We start from the raw sequence: 16,275 nt of genomic DNA, 5'->3' as shown, positions 1-16,275 counted from the left end.
CAGTTTATCCGGTTATTATTTGTCAACGGTTTTGAAAAACCTATTTGAGAAATTACAAGGCAGCATGCACGTTTCTATCATGAATTTTTTCATATCGTTATAAAATTTCTCCAGCAGTTCCTTACCCATCGACGGACAAAAATTCCTCCAGTACCTTGTATAATTATAAACGAAAGGCATGCTGGCACTCAGTTTCGGCCAATATTGCTATAACTATTCCGAGTTAAATCAGATCAAGATTTTCAGAGACTCGGGCAACGGTTTACCTAATTAACTTCTCAAACGCACCAATTACACCGATTTTTCTCAAGAATCGAGATAAGTAATTTCATGCGAATCCGCCGAGGTTCGTTCATACAAGGAGTACGATCTTACATCGATTGAAGGTGGAGTCTGATACGTGCACGAGAGTCGGTGACTATCGCTCCGCAATGGCGTAGCCGTTGACAATGGTTCAACGTTTATGCGGAGTCCGACGGTAAAGCGGTCTGATTACGAGATAAGAGAGAAAAGGTGAGCCAGGCGGCACAAGCAGTCGGGCTTTACATGGTCGTGAAAGATTAAGCGTCCAAGCTAATTTTCGTATCATAAAAATCGTTACAACATGCGGGCAATAAAATAATACAGTGTGTCTAGAGTAATTGCTAGTGTGAAAAAGCGACAAACACCGCGATGCTGCAGCAGCGGCGTTGAACGTGCTTGAAATCATCTCGATGACCAAACTTGTATGATAGAGAACCGCAGAGAAGACTTTCTAAAACACGATCGGATTGCCGCTGCCGCTCGAGTAGCGGCCGTCCAAGTGGATCACAGAATTAGCATCGTGCGATTTGGCGCCTTTTTATTTTATACACATTTTTTACAACGACGGTAAGAAGGGGATTTTTCATCCGAATGCCTGCGGCCCCGGAATATGGCAAACGACCAGTCCGCTCAACTTCGAACAACGATGCCGGACAGAACTGCAGAAGCCGCGCCTCTTACGACCGGTAAGTCATCGTCGAGATATACAGCGTTAAGATTACACATGTACGAGATGTTGTTCATACGCTCGTTATCGAGGAACCGGCACGAATGCAAGAAGAAAAAATTTCTCCCGTCGGAATAACAAACTACGAGGAAAAAAAAAAGAAAAAAAAAATAATAATATATGTATATACAAAATTCAGACGACACTTCTTATCTTATTGACAAAATAATTTGAGAAGTTGAAGAACGGAGAATGTGAGAGAAGTAAATAGGGGGGAGTGACAAATGTTTTGCAAACTTACGCACGGCTGTTCCGTCGACAATAAATATACATTTCGACCTGTGTGCGAATGCAGTTTACATATAAGCACAGCTGCACATTTTGCACGGGCCCACATTTCATTTGTCGCTCAAGTTGGGTTAATGTTGATTTCGTCAAGCCACAGCGTGTCAACGTGACAGCACATACTGTGGATAATACCGTGTACCGTGTATGCATCGTAAATACTGTAGTCTCTCGGTCAGATGAGGAATTACATATACTATAGTATTTTTCACGTATGTGGCAGCGGTTGATTCAGAGAGTATGGATAAAAATTTGACTTGTACTACGGGGAGGAGATGAGTTTACTTAAATTCGTTATTTCGATACGTTAGGAATACGTGAACTTAATTCAGGCGATTTTTACACATTTCCCGTTATCTTATCGATGACGTCATAGACGAGCGTGGAATTCGATTATAGACGTAATGCGTCGATTGTCGATTATATTTTATGTTGGTACAAGAGTTTCATTATTCGTGATTAAGGCTATCGGAAAAACTTGGAAATTGAACCAAGCCGAGCGGATCAATCTGCAAGCTGTCACCGATTTTCGGTGGGGATTTTGATGTATTAGACGGATAAATCGCAAGAAGCAATTTTAAAGACAGGATTTGAAATTGAAATCGAAAACGATTGATTGAATGAATTCAATTTCTTAATGTAGAAAAGAATTTAAAATCACATATTCGAGTAAAGTAAGTTCAGCTGTTGACAACTTTAAAAATATCGTGTTATTGTGTCAGTTTTTTCAACATGTAAACAAAATGACTTAATAATTCGTTAAAATTGGACTAAAAGTACGTTCTTGGTATTCGAAAGTATCGCACGATATTATAGTTGCTCCACAGTGCGGTCAATAAACCGGCTTTTTTAATTGAATTCCATAGATTAAACTTTTTTTCGACAAAGGGGAAACTGATCGGTATTGTTTGAAGTTGATTTAACTCGTTTGACTTCGATCACAGCTTTCGAACTTCTTGATAATTTTTTATTATTTGACGGAATAATGTGATCAAATCATAGGAAAGTATAGGAAAAAGAAATTTGTAATGTTGCAAGTTGTTGATAATTTTTCTATATCAAATTCGATCATCGATGTTTCACTAGTTTTTTGCACACAACTGGCCGTGACCTCGCATTTATCTGCACGACTTCGTAATAACGTAATACACTCTCATTGCGATCAGAATATAACGAAATGCAATTTCTTGGATTTGATTATGAGAAAAACCCATTCAAAGTAAAGGATGTACGCGAAAGTGCGTATACTGACCTAATTAACGATTGTGAAATGGTAAGTTTCGAGTCAAGGTGTAAACAAGGAAATCATTGTGTTGTAACGACATGCATGAGCGAGTTGACCGCTGGTCGATTTTTACAGTTTGTGGCCATGTGCCATTGTAATACGACGCCCATTATATTTTTGCCATCCCATTTAACCTTGGTTCGTTCTTCTTCTTTCAAACTACGCGTCGACAAAACTAAATAAGCACGACAATATGATCCTCGTATATTTAAATCACGCGTCCCTCTTGCTCGCTTGTTTTGGCTGATCAGTTACGCCTTAGGCAGTAGCTACTACTTGTTGGCTAGATTTCATTTGAGATTATACACCGAAATAAGCAGCAACTGTTTGTCACGCAGCGGTATGCACGACAAAGAATAAGAATGGTAAAAATTAATTGAAGAGGAAAAACCTGAGGTGAAAAAGAATAAAAATAAGAACGATTGATTGGTTCGCTCGGCGTCGATCTGGTGTAAAATATTCGTGCGTGAATAATCGTAAAATCTACATTTTGATCGCGGTTATATTCTGCGATGAGTAAGCTGATATTTAGAAGGAATTGATATAATACGTGCGGTAATTTTTCAGGCTCTTTGTATTATCGGTTTCAAAATGACGTTAATTCGAACATCTGAGAACTATAGATAAATTTCATCATTATTGACGAGTCTTGACGTGACTCTGTGAATAAATTTGTGCCATCGGCTGAGGTTGCACACAACTTTTTCCAAATATATGTTGCCAAGTAACCCACAACCATGAGCTTTTGAATATTTGCAAGTTCAAGAGCAGGTTTCGTTTTTTGTTTCGCGCGATTCTCTGTCCTTAGTAAAGCGAATCAATCGACGAATCGCGTTACAAAATACCTACACATACGATCGTCACCGAAATTAAAGTTCCTCCTCCTTCCTTCTCCAGAACGTCGATATGGATTTTCTCGGATAGGATGCGCAGCTGCATTTGTACTGATAATTCTTGCCGTCGGAACAGGAGTGGCTCTTGTTATCGGCGTTAGAGATGCCGGGATAATGCTGGCGATTTTATTGCCAATTCTGGTGCTATCTGCAGGATTAGCCAACCTGTTTCTCTGGTGGCAGCACAAGAAGGCCGTTCGACGTCGAGAACTGGCAGCAAACGAGTGGGTCTCAACACCGCAAGCAGTACAGCAGGTTCGATGATTGAATGTGTTCAGTATAATTAAACTGGCGTTTTCGCACATGCGAATCAAATCATTCGAACTGTTCGACAGGTACAGGCATCGGCACCGTCCGAGACTCCAAGGAGCAGCGGTTCCTGGTTCAGTAGGTTTTCTCTGAGAGCCTCATCGCGCTCAACTCCGCCTCCTGGATATCAAACGGTGGTCTCGGGGACCTGATGGACGAATGTATCGATATTACACAGATAAACGTTTTTTATTTGATAAGTACACAAAAAAACGTTACGTTTGTTAACACTACGTTAGGTACGTTTTTTTATTTTCTCGAAGTCTGGACGATCGCTTGGCGGTATCGTTTTCTATTTTTCCTCGGACTCCGGAATGAAAGTGTTTTCCTACGTGGGATTGCTTTGAGCCACATTTTTGTTTTCGAAAGTGCTTAATGAAATATTAATGGGGTTCGTGAGGCGTAGCGGTAAAAATATCATTGCGGAGGAAACAAAGTATGTCTTTTTACGACACTTTGAGGTCCTAGTAAAAGTGATACTTCGAGAACGTGTTATGTATATAGATTAGGGCGGTCCTCAAAAAAGTAATTTTCCAATCTCGACCGGCTCGCTCTTCAAATCACTTCCGAATAATTCAAAAATGATTCTTTCATTTTTTTCAGATTTTTATCGCAATTCTAATACGTGCCCGTAAGAGAGTGGATTTCTCCATCTAGTCCTTTCAGGTGCATATTAAATCCACCGAATGGATTTCGATGAAATTTGGTGCAGGGAGGTTTCTTTATCGAGTTTTGTTATTTCAAGTTTATATTCGTAATTAGCAACCTCGAAAACCCTCGAGCACTGAATTTAATTGCAATCGAATCACTTTTTGGATTTTGGTACGCCATATTGAATCCGCCGTCATGAGTTTGCAAATTTTGAGTTCAGATGCGTAGTCAGCGATCCACGAAACCGCCGTATACCAAATTTTATAGAAATCCGTTCGGTAGATACATTGGCAGGTACGAGTTAGAGTTGAGATAAAAATTTGAAAATATAAGGGAATCATTTTTTAATTATTTGCAGCCGATTTGGGGGGTGAACCGGTCAAGATTCGAAATGACCGTTTTCAGGATCACCTTAATATACATAGATATTATACATTACAGTGATAATCAAACCTGCCAAAATTTGAGTTTACATGCAAAAACATTCACGTTCTACCTGTGTATATAGTTCCAGAGGAGTGGAATTTGATATGCTTAAAAGAATTCAAAAACGTATCTAATTGTAAGACGCAGACGAATGGTAGTTACATATTTTTTAAAATAATTTTACGCTTGCGTGATAAATTAAGTTCAGTATTGTATCATTGTTGGATCTTAATCTGTACTTCATGAAATATATGTCATTAATTTGTAACTCATAAACGTATAATGATCAATGTTCGTGGAATTGGAATGTATCTGCAGTGTGGGTCGAAACTTAAAGGATAAGTTACAAGCCAAAAAAACATTACATAGTATGATATTCTGAAACTCATCGAATATCATGGAAATTGATTTGACGTTACAAGTTTACACAGTAAACCAAAACGAATTGAAATGAATTGTGCCAGTCAAAAACGGAATTGCCACGAATTAAAACAAATTGAATAGAATCAACAGACCTGTGTGCCAATTCTTTTGAATTTCATTTGATTTGTTTTAATTCCGTTTTTGACATGCTCAATTCGTGTTGGTTTACTGGGTACATTTTCATTCGGAGCGAAGCGCCATGACATCTATAGTTTGCAAGTATAGAATAAAAATTGAACACTGGTTCAACTAGCGTAGTTATGCAACAAATCGAGAAAAAGGAAGCGTTTAGTAAGACATTTGAAGTACAAAAAACACTACACAAATACCTATTCGTAATTCCCGCATTAATTAGCGAGTGGCACCTCATTTCTGGCAAACTGACAACAATGTATCCCAAAGATGGATTTTCACGGGCGTCAAATTGACGCGACGGGAATTTGAAGCAGCGGCGTCACGCCGTCCGCCGCAAAACTCGTTCATGAAAATGGGTATCGACACAACGGCAAAATGCCGCACATTGAAGCCCACCTGGTTGGTTCAGTGGATCTCAATTATACTTTTATTCAATGAATTTAAAAATATAGAATTGTTAATTGGAGGTATGAAAAAATTGAGATAATGAAGAAGCGAGATAAAGCAGTTGTTCGAGATATAAGAAAATAACACAACTCTACATAAAAATTTGTCGTCCGTTTCCTAAAATTTATTTTATGATTTTTCTTTTAATTGTGCTCCAAAATAAAGGAAAAGTACCCATATTCGTAATGCATGTAACCCAGACAGTACAAAAAGCTTTCTGTTAACTTCTTGCAAGCACAGCAAAAAGCGTATCGGAAGCTCCCTGAAATTTTCCACCGTAGGGCCTAAGTCCTGAATTGCGAGCTTCCTTGGAGCTCCCCGGAAGCTACTCAGAAACTTCTAATAAGTTCCCAACCAAAGCTTGTAATAAGCTCTGCAGAATCTCTATGTAAGGTATTCTATAAAGCTTTAAGAGAGCATTGTCGGAACGTATAAATATCTCAACTGACATCTTTACGGAAAAACTCAAAATTAAAGTTCTCAACATTTGAGGTGGTGATAAGATAGGTGAGTACGTGAATTGTTGTAAAAATCCTCAAGTGTACTCAAAGATTTAGGGATGAATATTTATACAATTCGGATTTTAAAAAGCATGGATGTTACATTTGTGTCAATTTGTAGTATTAACATGGAAAAGGATTATTGACGGATAAAAAATTAAAGGATTTCACATAAAACATTCTCAACGAATGATGAAAAATATGTTACAAGTAGGTGACATATACATATATCAATAGCTCGCAGTATTTTCAGAGGAAATGAGTTACAAAGGAGCTGAAAAATTGCTTCTTTGGAGCTTTGTGCTGTTTGGGAATGCATTGTAACGAATCAACTATTGATATCTCTTCTATTATTGTCTATTGTTCAGAAGGCCCTGGACATACCGCAATATTTGCAATGTGAACTATGCGATAATAAACGTATGCAAAGGCATCTTAATTATGAACGAGTGCACGATTCTAGAATAATAAAAATGAATTAAACTATTTTTTTATCTCTAAAAATTGGTGCAAACAATTTGTATCTGGTTAATTTATTCAACATATATATTTTATATTTTTATTTTATATCATAAATGTTTCAAAATCAATGCCGAACGGTAAGCTATGGTGTCATATAAGGAACACCGGAAATACGGAAATGTGGGTAGCCCCTAGCCAATCGAAATGTTCGGCGATCGTATTACCTTGAATTTTAGTGAATGATTAAGAGAAATTAATGAAACACCGAAAAGTAGGTTACAATAATTCTTTGAAACAATTTTTTTTGACAAAAGCTTGCAGCGTTAGTGTCCCCATAAAGCCATCCTACACGTTCGGCGTTGTCTTCCGTCCAATTTTTTTTTTTTTAATAGGACTCTACAATTTTAGGTATTTGTGAGCGGTAGGCTGTTACATCAAAAAAAATTCTTATGGGCTTTCGGTCTAGTAGTAGATGTAAATGGTAAACTTCACGGCCCTTGTGCGAGGTTTCGGAATTCAGATAGCGATCTGTGCTGTGCGATCTCGCATAAACGAAACTATGAAAAAAAAAAATGAAACTATTCTGTATTTTCTCATACTACTTTTTTTTTTAAGTTTTGCAGCTTTGGTCGTGATAGCCCCTTAGTCAGGAGATCTGGTACCATCTCCTCTGTTGGAACAAATTATATTTTAACTTCTATCTTCTCGACACATTCCCGAAGCGATTCCTGGTGTCTATGTGCTTCGTCCTTGGACGATATCCAGCATTTTTGGCCAGATCTGAAGCTCCTTTGTCGTCACAAAAAATTGTGACCTGCGATGAGACAGCGTCAGGGTCTAACTCTTTGGTTATTGCACGTCACCACAACGTTTCTTGCCCCGTTGAGGATAGCGCCATGTATTCAGACTCCATTGCGGATAGCGCTATTGTGCGCTGTTTTTTGTTTTGCCAAGATATGAACCCTCCTTGGAACAGGAAGATACTTTTGGTACTGAGTGCCTGTTGTCAGCTTCGTTTTCCCAGTTCGAGTCACTGTAGCTCTCAATTTCTCGATGGCTTTGTATATTAAAGACTAGTTTTGTAGAGAGAGTTCCTTTCAGAACAGATTCCTTGACAGAATCGGCTAGCTAGACCTAACGCGTATGCGATATGCGGTCTTGTTCCTTGGCTTACATAAAGTATACTGCCTACAGCTTCCCTGTTTGGAATTTTTCTCGTTTCACTCGCTTCTACATCTGTCATTGGCTGGTTCTCGCTTTTCTTCCAGGAATACTACATTTCTTCATTCGTGTATCTTATACATGTACAGGTCTATTAGTCGATACCCTTTAGTGTTATCGTCATAGCTTACAAAGATTAGTTTTTCTGCCTTAAAATCCCATTTTTGGCGTCGTCTCTTTGGTACCTGCGTCATTGCCTTGCACCTAAAAACTTTCAAATTTCTCAAATCGGATTTTAGTCCAGTCCATATTTTTTCTGGAGTCTTCCCATTGATTCCTCTGGCTGGAGATCTGTTAATTAGTTAGACAGTCATAGCTACCGCCTCTCCCCAGAATTGTTTTGGTAGGTCAGCATCAAAAAAGCATGCTTTTTTTTTCTCTTAATGATAGTGCGATTCATTCTTTTAACTAAACCATTCTGTTGTGACGAATGTGGGACTGTTCGCTGATGTCTGATTCCAGATTTTTTCAGGATCCCTTTCAGCTCTCGATTCATGAATTCACCTCCGTTGTCGGATCAGATGGATTTTATTTCTCTCCCGGTCTGTTTTTCCACAAACGTTTTGAACTCCACGATAACGTCTTTGGCTTGACCCTTTTTTTTTTTAAAGCAATCGATAAACACTTTACGACTGAAGTCATCTATTAAGGTTATGAAATATCTCGATCCTCCAATAGATGCGCTATCTATTGGTCCACATAAATCTGTATGTATTATCTCAAGTATTTCTTTGGTACATTTCCCTTCTTTTGGAAGTAGTTTTTTTGCAATCATACCCTTGATGTATGGAATACAAAATTTTTCTTCAATGTTACTTTGCTTTATTCCTGTTACTCAATCATTACTGAGTTGTGATATGCCTTAGTAATGAAGATGACTTAGTCTCCTATGCCAAAGTTCTTCTAATGACATTGTGCCTAGGTTGATCCCTCCTCATCGCAGATCTCTGTGATCTTTGGAGAAAAATGTACAGATAAACTCCTTTTAACCATTTGACTTATCGAAAGCAGGTCAACTGAGCTTTCCGGTACGTGGAGCACATTGTATGCTGTAACCTCCTGTTTACCTGTACTTGCGGGAACCTATAGGCTGATATCTCAGGTTGACCCTGCTGACATACCTTGCTTGTTCGCCATAGGAACTTTTTCTGCTGAGCATTTCCTCGTGTTTTTTAATGCCTCATCCTTTGCCGAAATATGGTGCAACGTACATGGGTCGCCAAACCAGTTTGTACCATTGATTGCCATCGACGATAGAAAAGTCCAATACGAGTTACCTTGAGTAGGCGCTTTCTATTTTTCGCTTTGTTTGTCTGTACTTAGTTGTTCGATTAGCTTTGCTTTGCATCTGCTGGCAAAGTGTCCTGTGCGCTTATACCGAAAACATTGCATGTTTTTCAACTATGGTTTTGTTCCATTTGTGTAAAATGCGGTATCAACTATTCACACTTATAGCCATCTTCGTATTCTTGATGTTTTGCAGCAGTTTCTTCTTCACTGAATCTGCCGTTATTGCTGTTCCAGAGTTTTCCAGACCCATAATCATTGGGCGATATCCTTCTGGTAGTCCTGCCAGGAGTAGCGTTCCTACCCACTCGTTCGGTACCTTAAATCCTATGCTGTTGAGTTTGTGAGCTATTGTAATTACAAAGTTTACGTATTCTTCAACGTCTTTACATTTTCGCAATTGAGTAGTTACCAAGGTCCTTAAGAGGCTGAGCTTGCGCGTCAATCCCGAGTCTTCGAAAATAGTTTGAATTTTTTCCCATACCTCTTTTGCAATGGCACACTCCTGAATATCCACGTAATTTATGGGGTCTACAGATAAGATAAACTTTGACTCAGCCTTTGTAGCCTTTTTCTTGTCAGCTATGTACTCTTCTGTACCGATCACGCGGCTCCACAAGTCATCGTGTTCTAGCCATGGTTCCATCGCGAATTTTCATGTTGGGAAATTATGTCTTCCTTTCAGGTTCTCGACGAGTAGTGTTTGGTTTGAGTTCAACATTTTTTACGGAAATGACGTCTGTTCGCAGCGAATCGCAGATTAATTCTGAGAAATAACAGAAGGCTTTCACACGTATTTCTCACACATTGAGAGGTAAAAAAAATTGTGTCACTTTCGAGGTTAGCTTACCCAGGCGTCGTATTTTTTATTTTTGTTTGCTTCGCATGACTGTTGCAAAAAAATCTACGCTGTCCTTCGCGCACGACAGTTTTTTTTTGTTCGTATTAACTTCATGTTCCTGGGTCCATAACCTGATGTAACAGGATTGTCGAAATAAGTTGTTAGCAATTCTACGTCCTTTGTGTGTATGGACATTCAGGAGAGTATTTTTTAAAATAATTTTTATTTTTAACTATCGAAGTTCGATATATTGAATTCAAAACAAGCTGACCGGTGCTGGCTTCGACCATCGAATGAGCGCCAGGGTTTTTAAATCATGAGTTTACTTTTCGACCACTTTCAATGCTTTCAACACAACTTGCGTTGACTGAAATATATAGACTGATAGCCTTATGGGACTTTTCGTAATCGAAAATGGACGAGATAAATTCATCGACATGCGGCGCCCTCTTCGTTATACCTTGCGCGCGACGTTGACTAGCACGCGAAACTCAATCCGACAAGCGGTCGGTACGTAAAGACGACAAGAACTGATGTTACCATCGCTCACCGTGTGTGCCCAGATAATACATAGTCGAATATTGTTATGTATATAGAATGACGAACTGGAACCGACTGAAATTTTCGTATAACCTCCTAACGACGCGGTATGCTTTTTGAATATGCAAATTCATTTCAGCCAAATTCAGCAATGTTAATCTAACTCCATCGAATCGACAAAAATAATGTTATCTACATAGATACACAATAATCATGCACCTGCTTTACTGTTAATAGAGTTGGTAACCTTTTCTTGATGCAAAGGATGTGAAACATAATCAATTTATATTCGCGTATATTCGCAGTTTGTTCAAAGTTTTTCAGTTCTTACAACCCGCTGACTATCGATTATTGATGAAAGATAACTGTTTTAATTGTGGATGAAAGATGGTTGTTTTAATTATGGATGAAGGGAGATTGTTTTTATCTTATATGCGAACGGCGAATGACTTTGGATGCTCGCGCACGAGCTTTTTTCTTATGAGGTATGAGATAATCACTAAAATGGGGAACCTGGTGAATACGAAAAACAATCAACAACCGAACCCGGACGGAAAACACGAATCGCTGTAAGTCGTTGGCATTTACCTATCGGATGATGATGCGGGAATTTTTGAAGAAATGGGAACAAATCGGAGTAGAATAAGCAGAACCATCAAAATACAACAGATAATTCTACAGTTAAATACAAACTGAACATGACCTACGAGCGACACGACAAGAAAGAACTCTGACACTAGAACGATCGCAATAAAAGACCGTAAAACCATTAAAAAAAACTACTGCTGAATAAATTTTACTCCATTTTGTGATTATGATGATTCTGGACTACACCGCTCAATCTATGTATCCGTGAAAACAAGATGACTGAGCCTGAGCCAGCCCTAAGCCGGACCTAATTCTAGAAAATGAAACGTTAATTTCTCAGTACAGTCAATTAAACTCAGTTACCTGGACTGGATGAAAATACAATTAGTGACACATGGCGATACAGACAAAAATATACTTAGCTTAGATAAGTGGAAATTTAATCAACGAAAAAAAGAGACAAATTAATTAGTTGAAACAGACAGAAGATTTGATTAGCTGAAACTGACAAAAAGTTTGATTAGCTGCAACAGACAAAAAATTTGGTTAGCTGAAACAGACAAAGGTTTTATTAGGTGAAACAGATAAAGGTTTAATTAACTAAAACACATAAACGTTCGATTAGCTAGATCGAACAAAGGAGCGATGATCTGAAACAAGGAAAAATTTTATTAGCTGAAACAGACGAAGGTACAGTTAGCACAATCACATTAGTTCATACACTGACAAAAAATGGGTCGAGCCCAACGTGATATATGCTTTAATATTCCTTGCTTCGATTATTAATTTTATTGATGAAAAAAAAAACATTCTCAATTTTTGAATCGACATCTCTTTCTGCTTTGAGTTATTAAAGTGAATATCTTTTTCAAGTGAACATTCTATAGTTCTCAGTGCATTTGTTAAAAATTGGGTTTGTTGCCCTGAAAAAAAAATAATGCGATCAGTTAATCGAGTATTTTTGTACATTTCAGATACTTTTCATAAATACTTACGCCAAGATTTTCCACTATCAATATACACTACCGAGATTTTTGTTCCTGCGCGTTGAGCGCCGGTTTTTAAATGCCGCGCTTTCTCTCATAATTGAAAGGTATCAAGTCCACGCGGAAAAGGCACCATTGAACTTGAAAACTTTATTATTCGTCAAAAAATTGACCGAAGAGCTGAAAAATCAGTACATCGAGAGTACGCAACTCTTTTATACGGGACTTTCACATTTTTGATTCAGCTGAATTTTTTTTACGGATTCTGTATCGAAAAAAAGAGATATGTATTCGAGGATTTTTGTTTTTGACGTATTTTGGAAAATAGAGGGAGTCGAAAATTTCAGAATCTGGCGATTTTCGGCTTGGAAAGCCATTTTTACAAATTTCCAACTGCGCTTGTAATTGAGCTAGGAACTTCTTTTTTTTCATTTTAAAGCGAAAAGAATGAATTATAATATAAAAATTGTCTCATTAAAAATTATTAACAAATACATATTCTTACAAACAATTGAAATGTTTAAATTCATTTTTAACAATTGCCCCCAACTCGTAGCAAGTTGTTATTATAACCATCGTATTCTACATTAAATTTCCTATCAAAAACGTATTTTTAAATGATGGGCATATCATCATTACTATTGGGAAAAAATCAATTTATCTAGCGCGGCGCGTCACATCGGCGCGCGGGTTCCTTTGCACGCCTCATTTTCGCGCCTCGTATCATTTTTCTCTGTAATATAAGTGATTATTCTATATTTTTAATAAAATAATATTATTTGTTGGCAAATAAGACTTTATAAAAAATCGAACGAAAACATAAATAAATAAAAAATATTATGGTACCAAATCAAAAATTAATTTATTAAGATTTCAATACATTATAATATCAGTTAATAAGTACTTCGTATACGTAGTATTTTTGGTTTAAAAATTTTTACAATAGTAGTTTTTTCAGCCAAAGAGAAATGCTTTGCTGCCAATTCTTCATGAGAAATTGGAATAATAGAATGATATTTTAAAGTGCGTTTAACTGTTACAGCTTTTTGGAAACGCGATGATAATCGTTTTTATTCCTCCTCATACTCATTATTTTTTGACTAGCGGCACGTAAGATTCGGTAGGGCTTCTGTCGTCCAGGTAAATAATTCTTCAGGTGTGCGAATAAGATTATTTACCCTCTGAAGATTAGCTCTAGCAGCAAGTGATTTTAAAGTTCCACCTATACCGTCACATGGCCCTTTACCATGTGATATTGGGAAAAAGGGCCACTCAGCTGTTATTTGAAAATCTTCAAAATGATGAGTGAGGTTTATTCATTTTTTCGTTCGATGTTTTATAAAGCCTTATCTGCTAACAAATAATATTATTTTATTAAGAATATAGAATAATCGCTTACATTACAGAGAAAAACGATACGAGGCACGAAATGAGGCGTGCAATGGAACCCACGCGCCGATGTGACGCGCGGCTCTAGATAAATTAATTTTTTCCCAATAGTAATGATGATATGCCCATCATTTAAAAATACGTTTTTGATAGGAAATTTAATGTAGAATACGATGGTTATAATAACAACTCGCTACGAGTTGGGGGCAATTGTTAGAAATGGATTTAAACATTTCATTTGTTTGTAACAATATGATTTGTGAATAATTTTTAATGAGACAATATTTATATTAAAATTCATTCTTTTCGCTTTAGAATGAAAAAAAAGAAGTTCCTAGCTCAATTACAACCGCAGTTGGGAATTTGTGAAAATGGGTCTCCAAGCCGAAAATCGCCAGATTCTGAAATTTTCGACCCCCTCTATTTTCCAAAATACGTCAAAAACAAAAATCCTCGAATACATATCTCTTTTTTTTTCAATACAGAACCCGTAAAAAAAATTCGGGTGAATCAAAAATGTGTCGGTCAATTTTTGTCCAAATCTGTTCGGTTTGTAAAAGAGAAATCCATATATTGTATGCAAAATCAATGCGCAAAAAAACGTGACCGATTCCTGTTATTAATTTACGCGCAAAAGGCTGCGTCCAATTCTCGTGATTAATCTACGCGCCACGAGGCGCGACAGATTAAACTGTAAAAAAATGTGTATTATCTGGGACTTGTCCCAAAAGTTCTGTAGAAATCCAATCCACATCTGCATCTTTTTGAATCAGATACATTGCTATGCGGATTGTTGTTCTCAGATTACAAATCGAATTGAAATCGGGAGGGAGGTTGGAGGGCATGCATTATTGTGTGGCGTGACGGTCGGCGGTCCTCTTCGACGCGAAGTCTTCGAACTCAGCATCTCTCCCCATCTAGCGTACCACGGAACGCGATAGATGGTCCAGAGATGCGTTTTGCCCATTCAGACGATCACAGAGATCAATTGAATGGAATAACGATCGGTAATGACTAAATAATGAACTGCATAACGACTGAAAACTGGTTGCAGAGTCACAAGAAATGGAAAATTCAATCTCGTTAATATTCAAATGCTTATAAATGGTCGCGAGAGTTGAATACGGAGTCTTTTGGGAAAAAATTTCTGTGATCGTTTGACGCTGTAGATTACAAAAGTTAGTAACATCACGGTATATCGCGACCTTCCTACCCTCGCCTGTTTCCCAACGAAACCACCCAACGGAAAAGAGAGATTCACACACACACACACACACACGCATAAATCCCGCGACGGATCCCAAAACGTCCACCTACCTACCCGGATACCTATATTCGATCTAAACGATTCTCCATATTTTCCAACACACATCAGTCTTCATCATTTGCGCCGTGGTCACTGACTTACATTTTCGTTGGTTACCTGTTGGGAGCAAAATGTTTTTGTATCGTAGTCTGCCTTTTCAGAATACAGTATCGCGGTTGTATCCCGCCAACTCTAATATTGCATTTATTATTTTAGTAAATGTTGGCAGACTATCGGTACATTAACCTTTTGTAAAATTAATTAAATACATCCTGTATGCCAATTAGCATTTTCCTAAGCGAGCTAAACCTGCAGTTGATCAATACATGTTGCTGTTAAAAGATTGAAAATGATATATAATATAAAATGCAATTTGATTACGTTGCGTTATGCCAGACTTTGGAATTTTATCAATTTAACAATAACGTGAATAATTGAATATGTTCAAACCTCAGGTGAACCCACCACTTAAACGGCATCATCCGTAAATTCAAACGTAGATTATAACGTAAGTTACGAAACACAATTCGATCTCGCGAGTGCCGAGTAAGCGATGGTTACCTGTCGCGATGCTCATTCCACTTTTAGCAACGTGTAAAACGTCTAACTTTAAGTAAGCTACGTTTAATTGCATTGCGAAAAAAAAAATGATCCGACTGAAAGTCAAGCACGTTGCGATCGTGAATGAGCCTATCCATGCAGCTAAAAAATCGAAGATTTGTGTAACAATTGTTACCGCCACGCCACGTGACAAAGGAATCCCAGGGAAATACCCATAACCTAACACATGCAAACTCACCAACGTTGCCGAGAAATGGAAAAGTTACTTGGAAGTCTCTGCTTAAATCTGTAAAAAAACAAAACACGACACTTGAATTAATTTAGCAAATAGGCTTTTTACTTTTCAGATTAATTGCTGTCTATTTTCATATTTATGCATCGCATGTCATGCAAGAACAAAAGTTCGGCTCTAAATGACCGCCTTGAATTATCAATCAATAATTAAAATAAGTATTGTTACCTGGAATCTGGGCTGCTCCACACTTTTACACGTAGTAGTTCTTGTGGCATCTCAGGTTTATTGGTGAAGCGACGCACTTTTTACATCATACAGATCTTCACTAGTCTTTTATAGTCTAAAAATCCACACCACAATAACACTCACAGATTCTACACTCACTTTTTGTGCTGTTGCTGTCTGTTTGAACCATATAATGGTTTGAACCGACTGAATAATCGTGCTAACAATGCAACTGCGCATTTGCCGAAAA

At 37.7% G+C, this 16,275-nt stretch overlaps 1 long non-coding RNA gene across 1 annotated transcript; it reads right to left on the bottom strand.

Moving 5' to 3' along the window:
* Positions 1–897: 897 nt before the first annotated feature.
* On the bottom strand, positions 898–10,561 carry LOC124293707. The gene is made up of 2 exons (XR_006903588.1): positions 10,205–10,561; positions 898–10,120 (listed from the first exon to the last, which is right to left on the bottom strand). It is a non-coding gene; the product is annotated as an uncharacterized LOC124293707 (long non-coding RNA).
* Positions 10,562–16,275: the final 5,714 nt, after the last annotated feature.

Source organism: Neodiprion lecontei, chromosome 3 (assembly GCF_021901455.1).
Source record: "Neodiprion lecontei isolate iyNeoLeco1 chromosome 3, iyNeoLeco1.1, whole genome shotgun sequence".
Lineage (NCBI taxonomy): Eukaryota > Metazoa > Arthropoda > Insecta > Hymenoptera > Diprionidae > Neodiprion > Neodiprion lecontei.
Note: the sequence above shows the minus strand (reverse complement) of the source record. Positions and strands in the feature narration are given on the sequence as shown.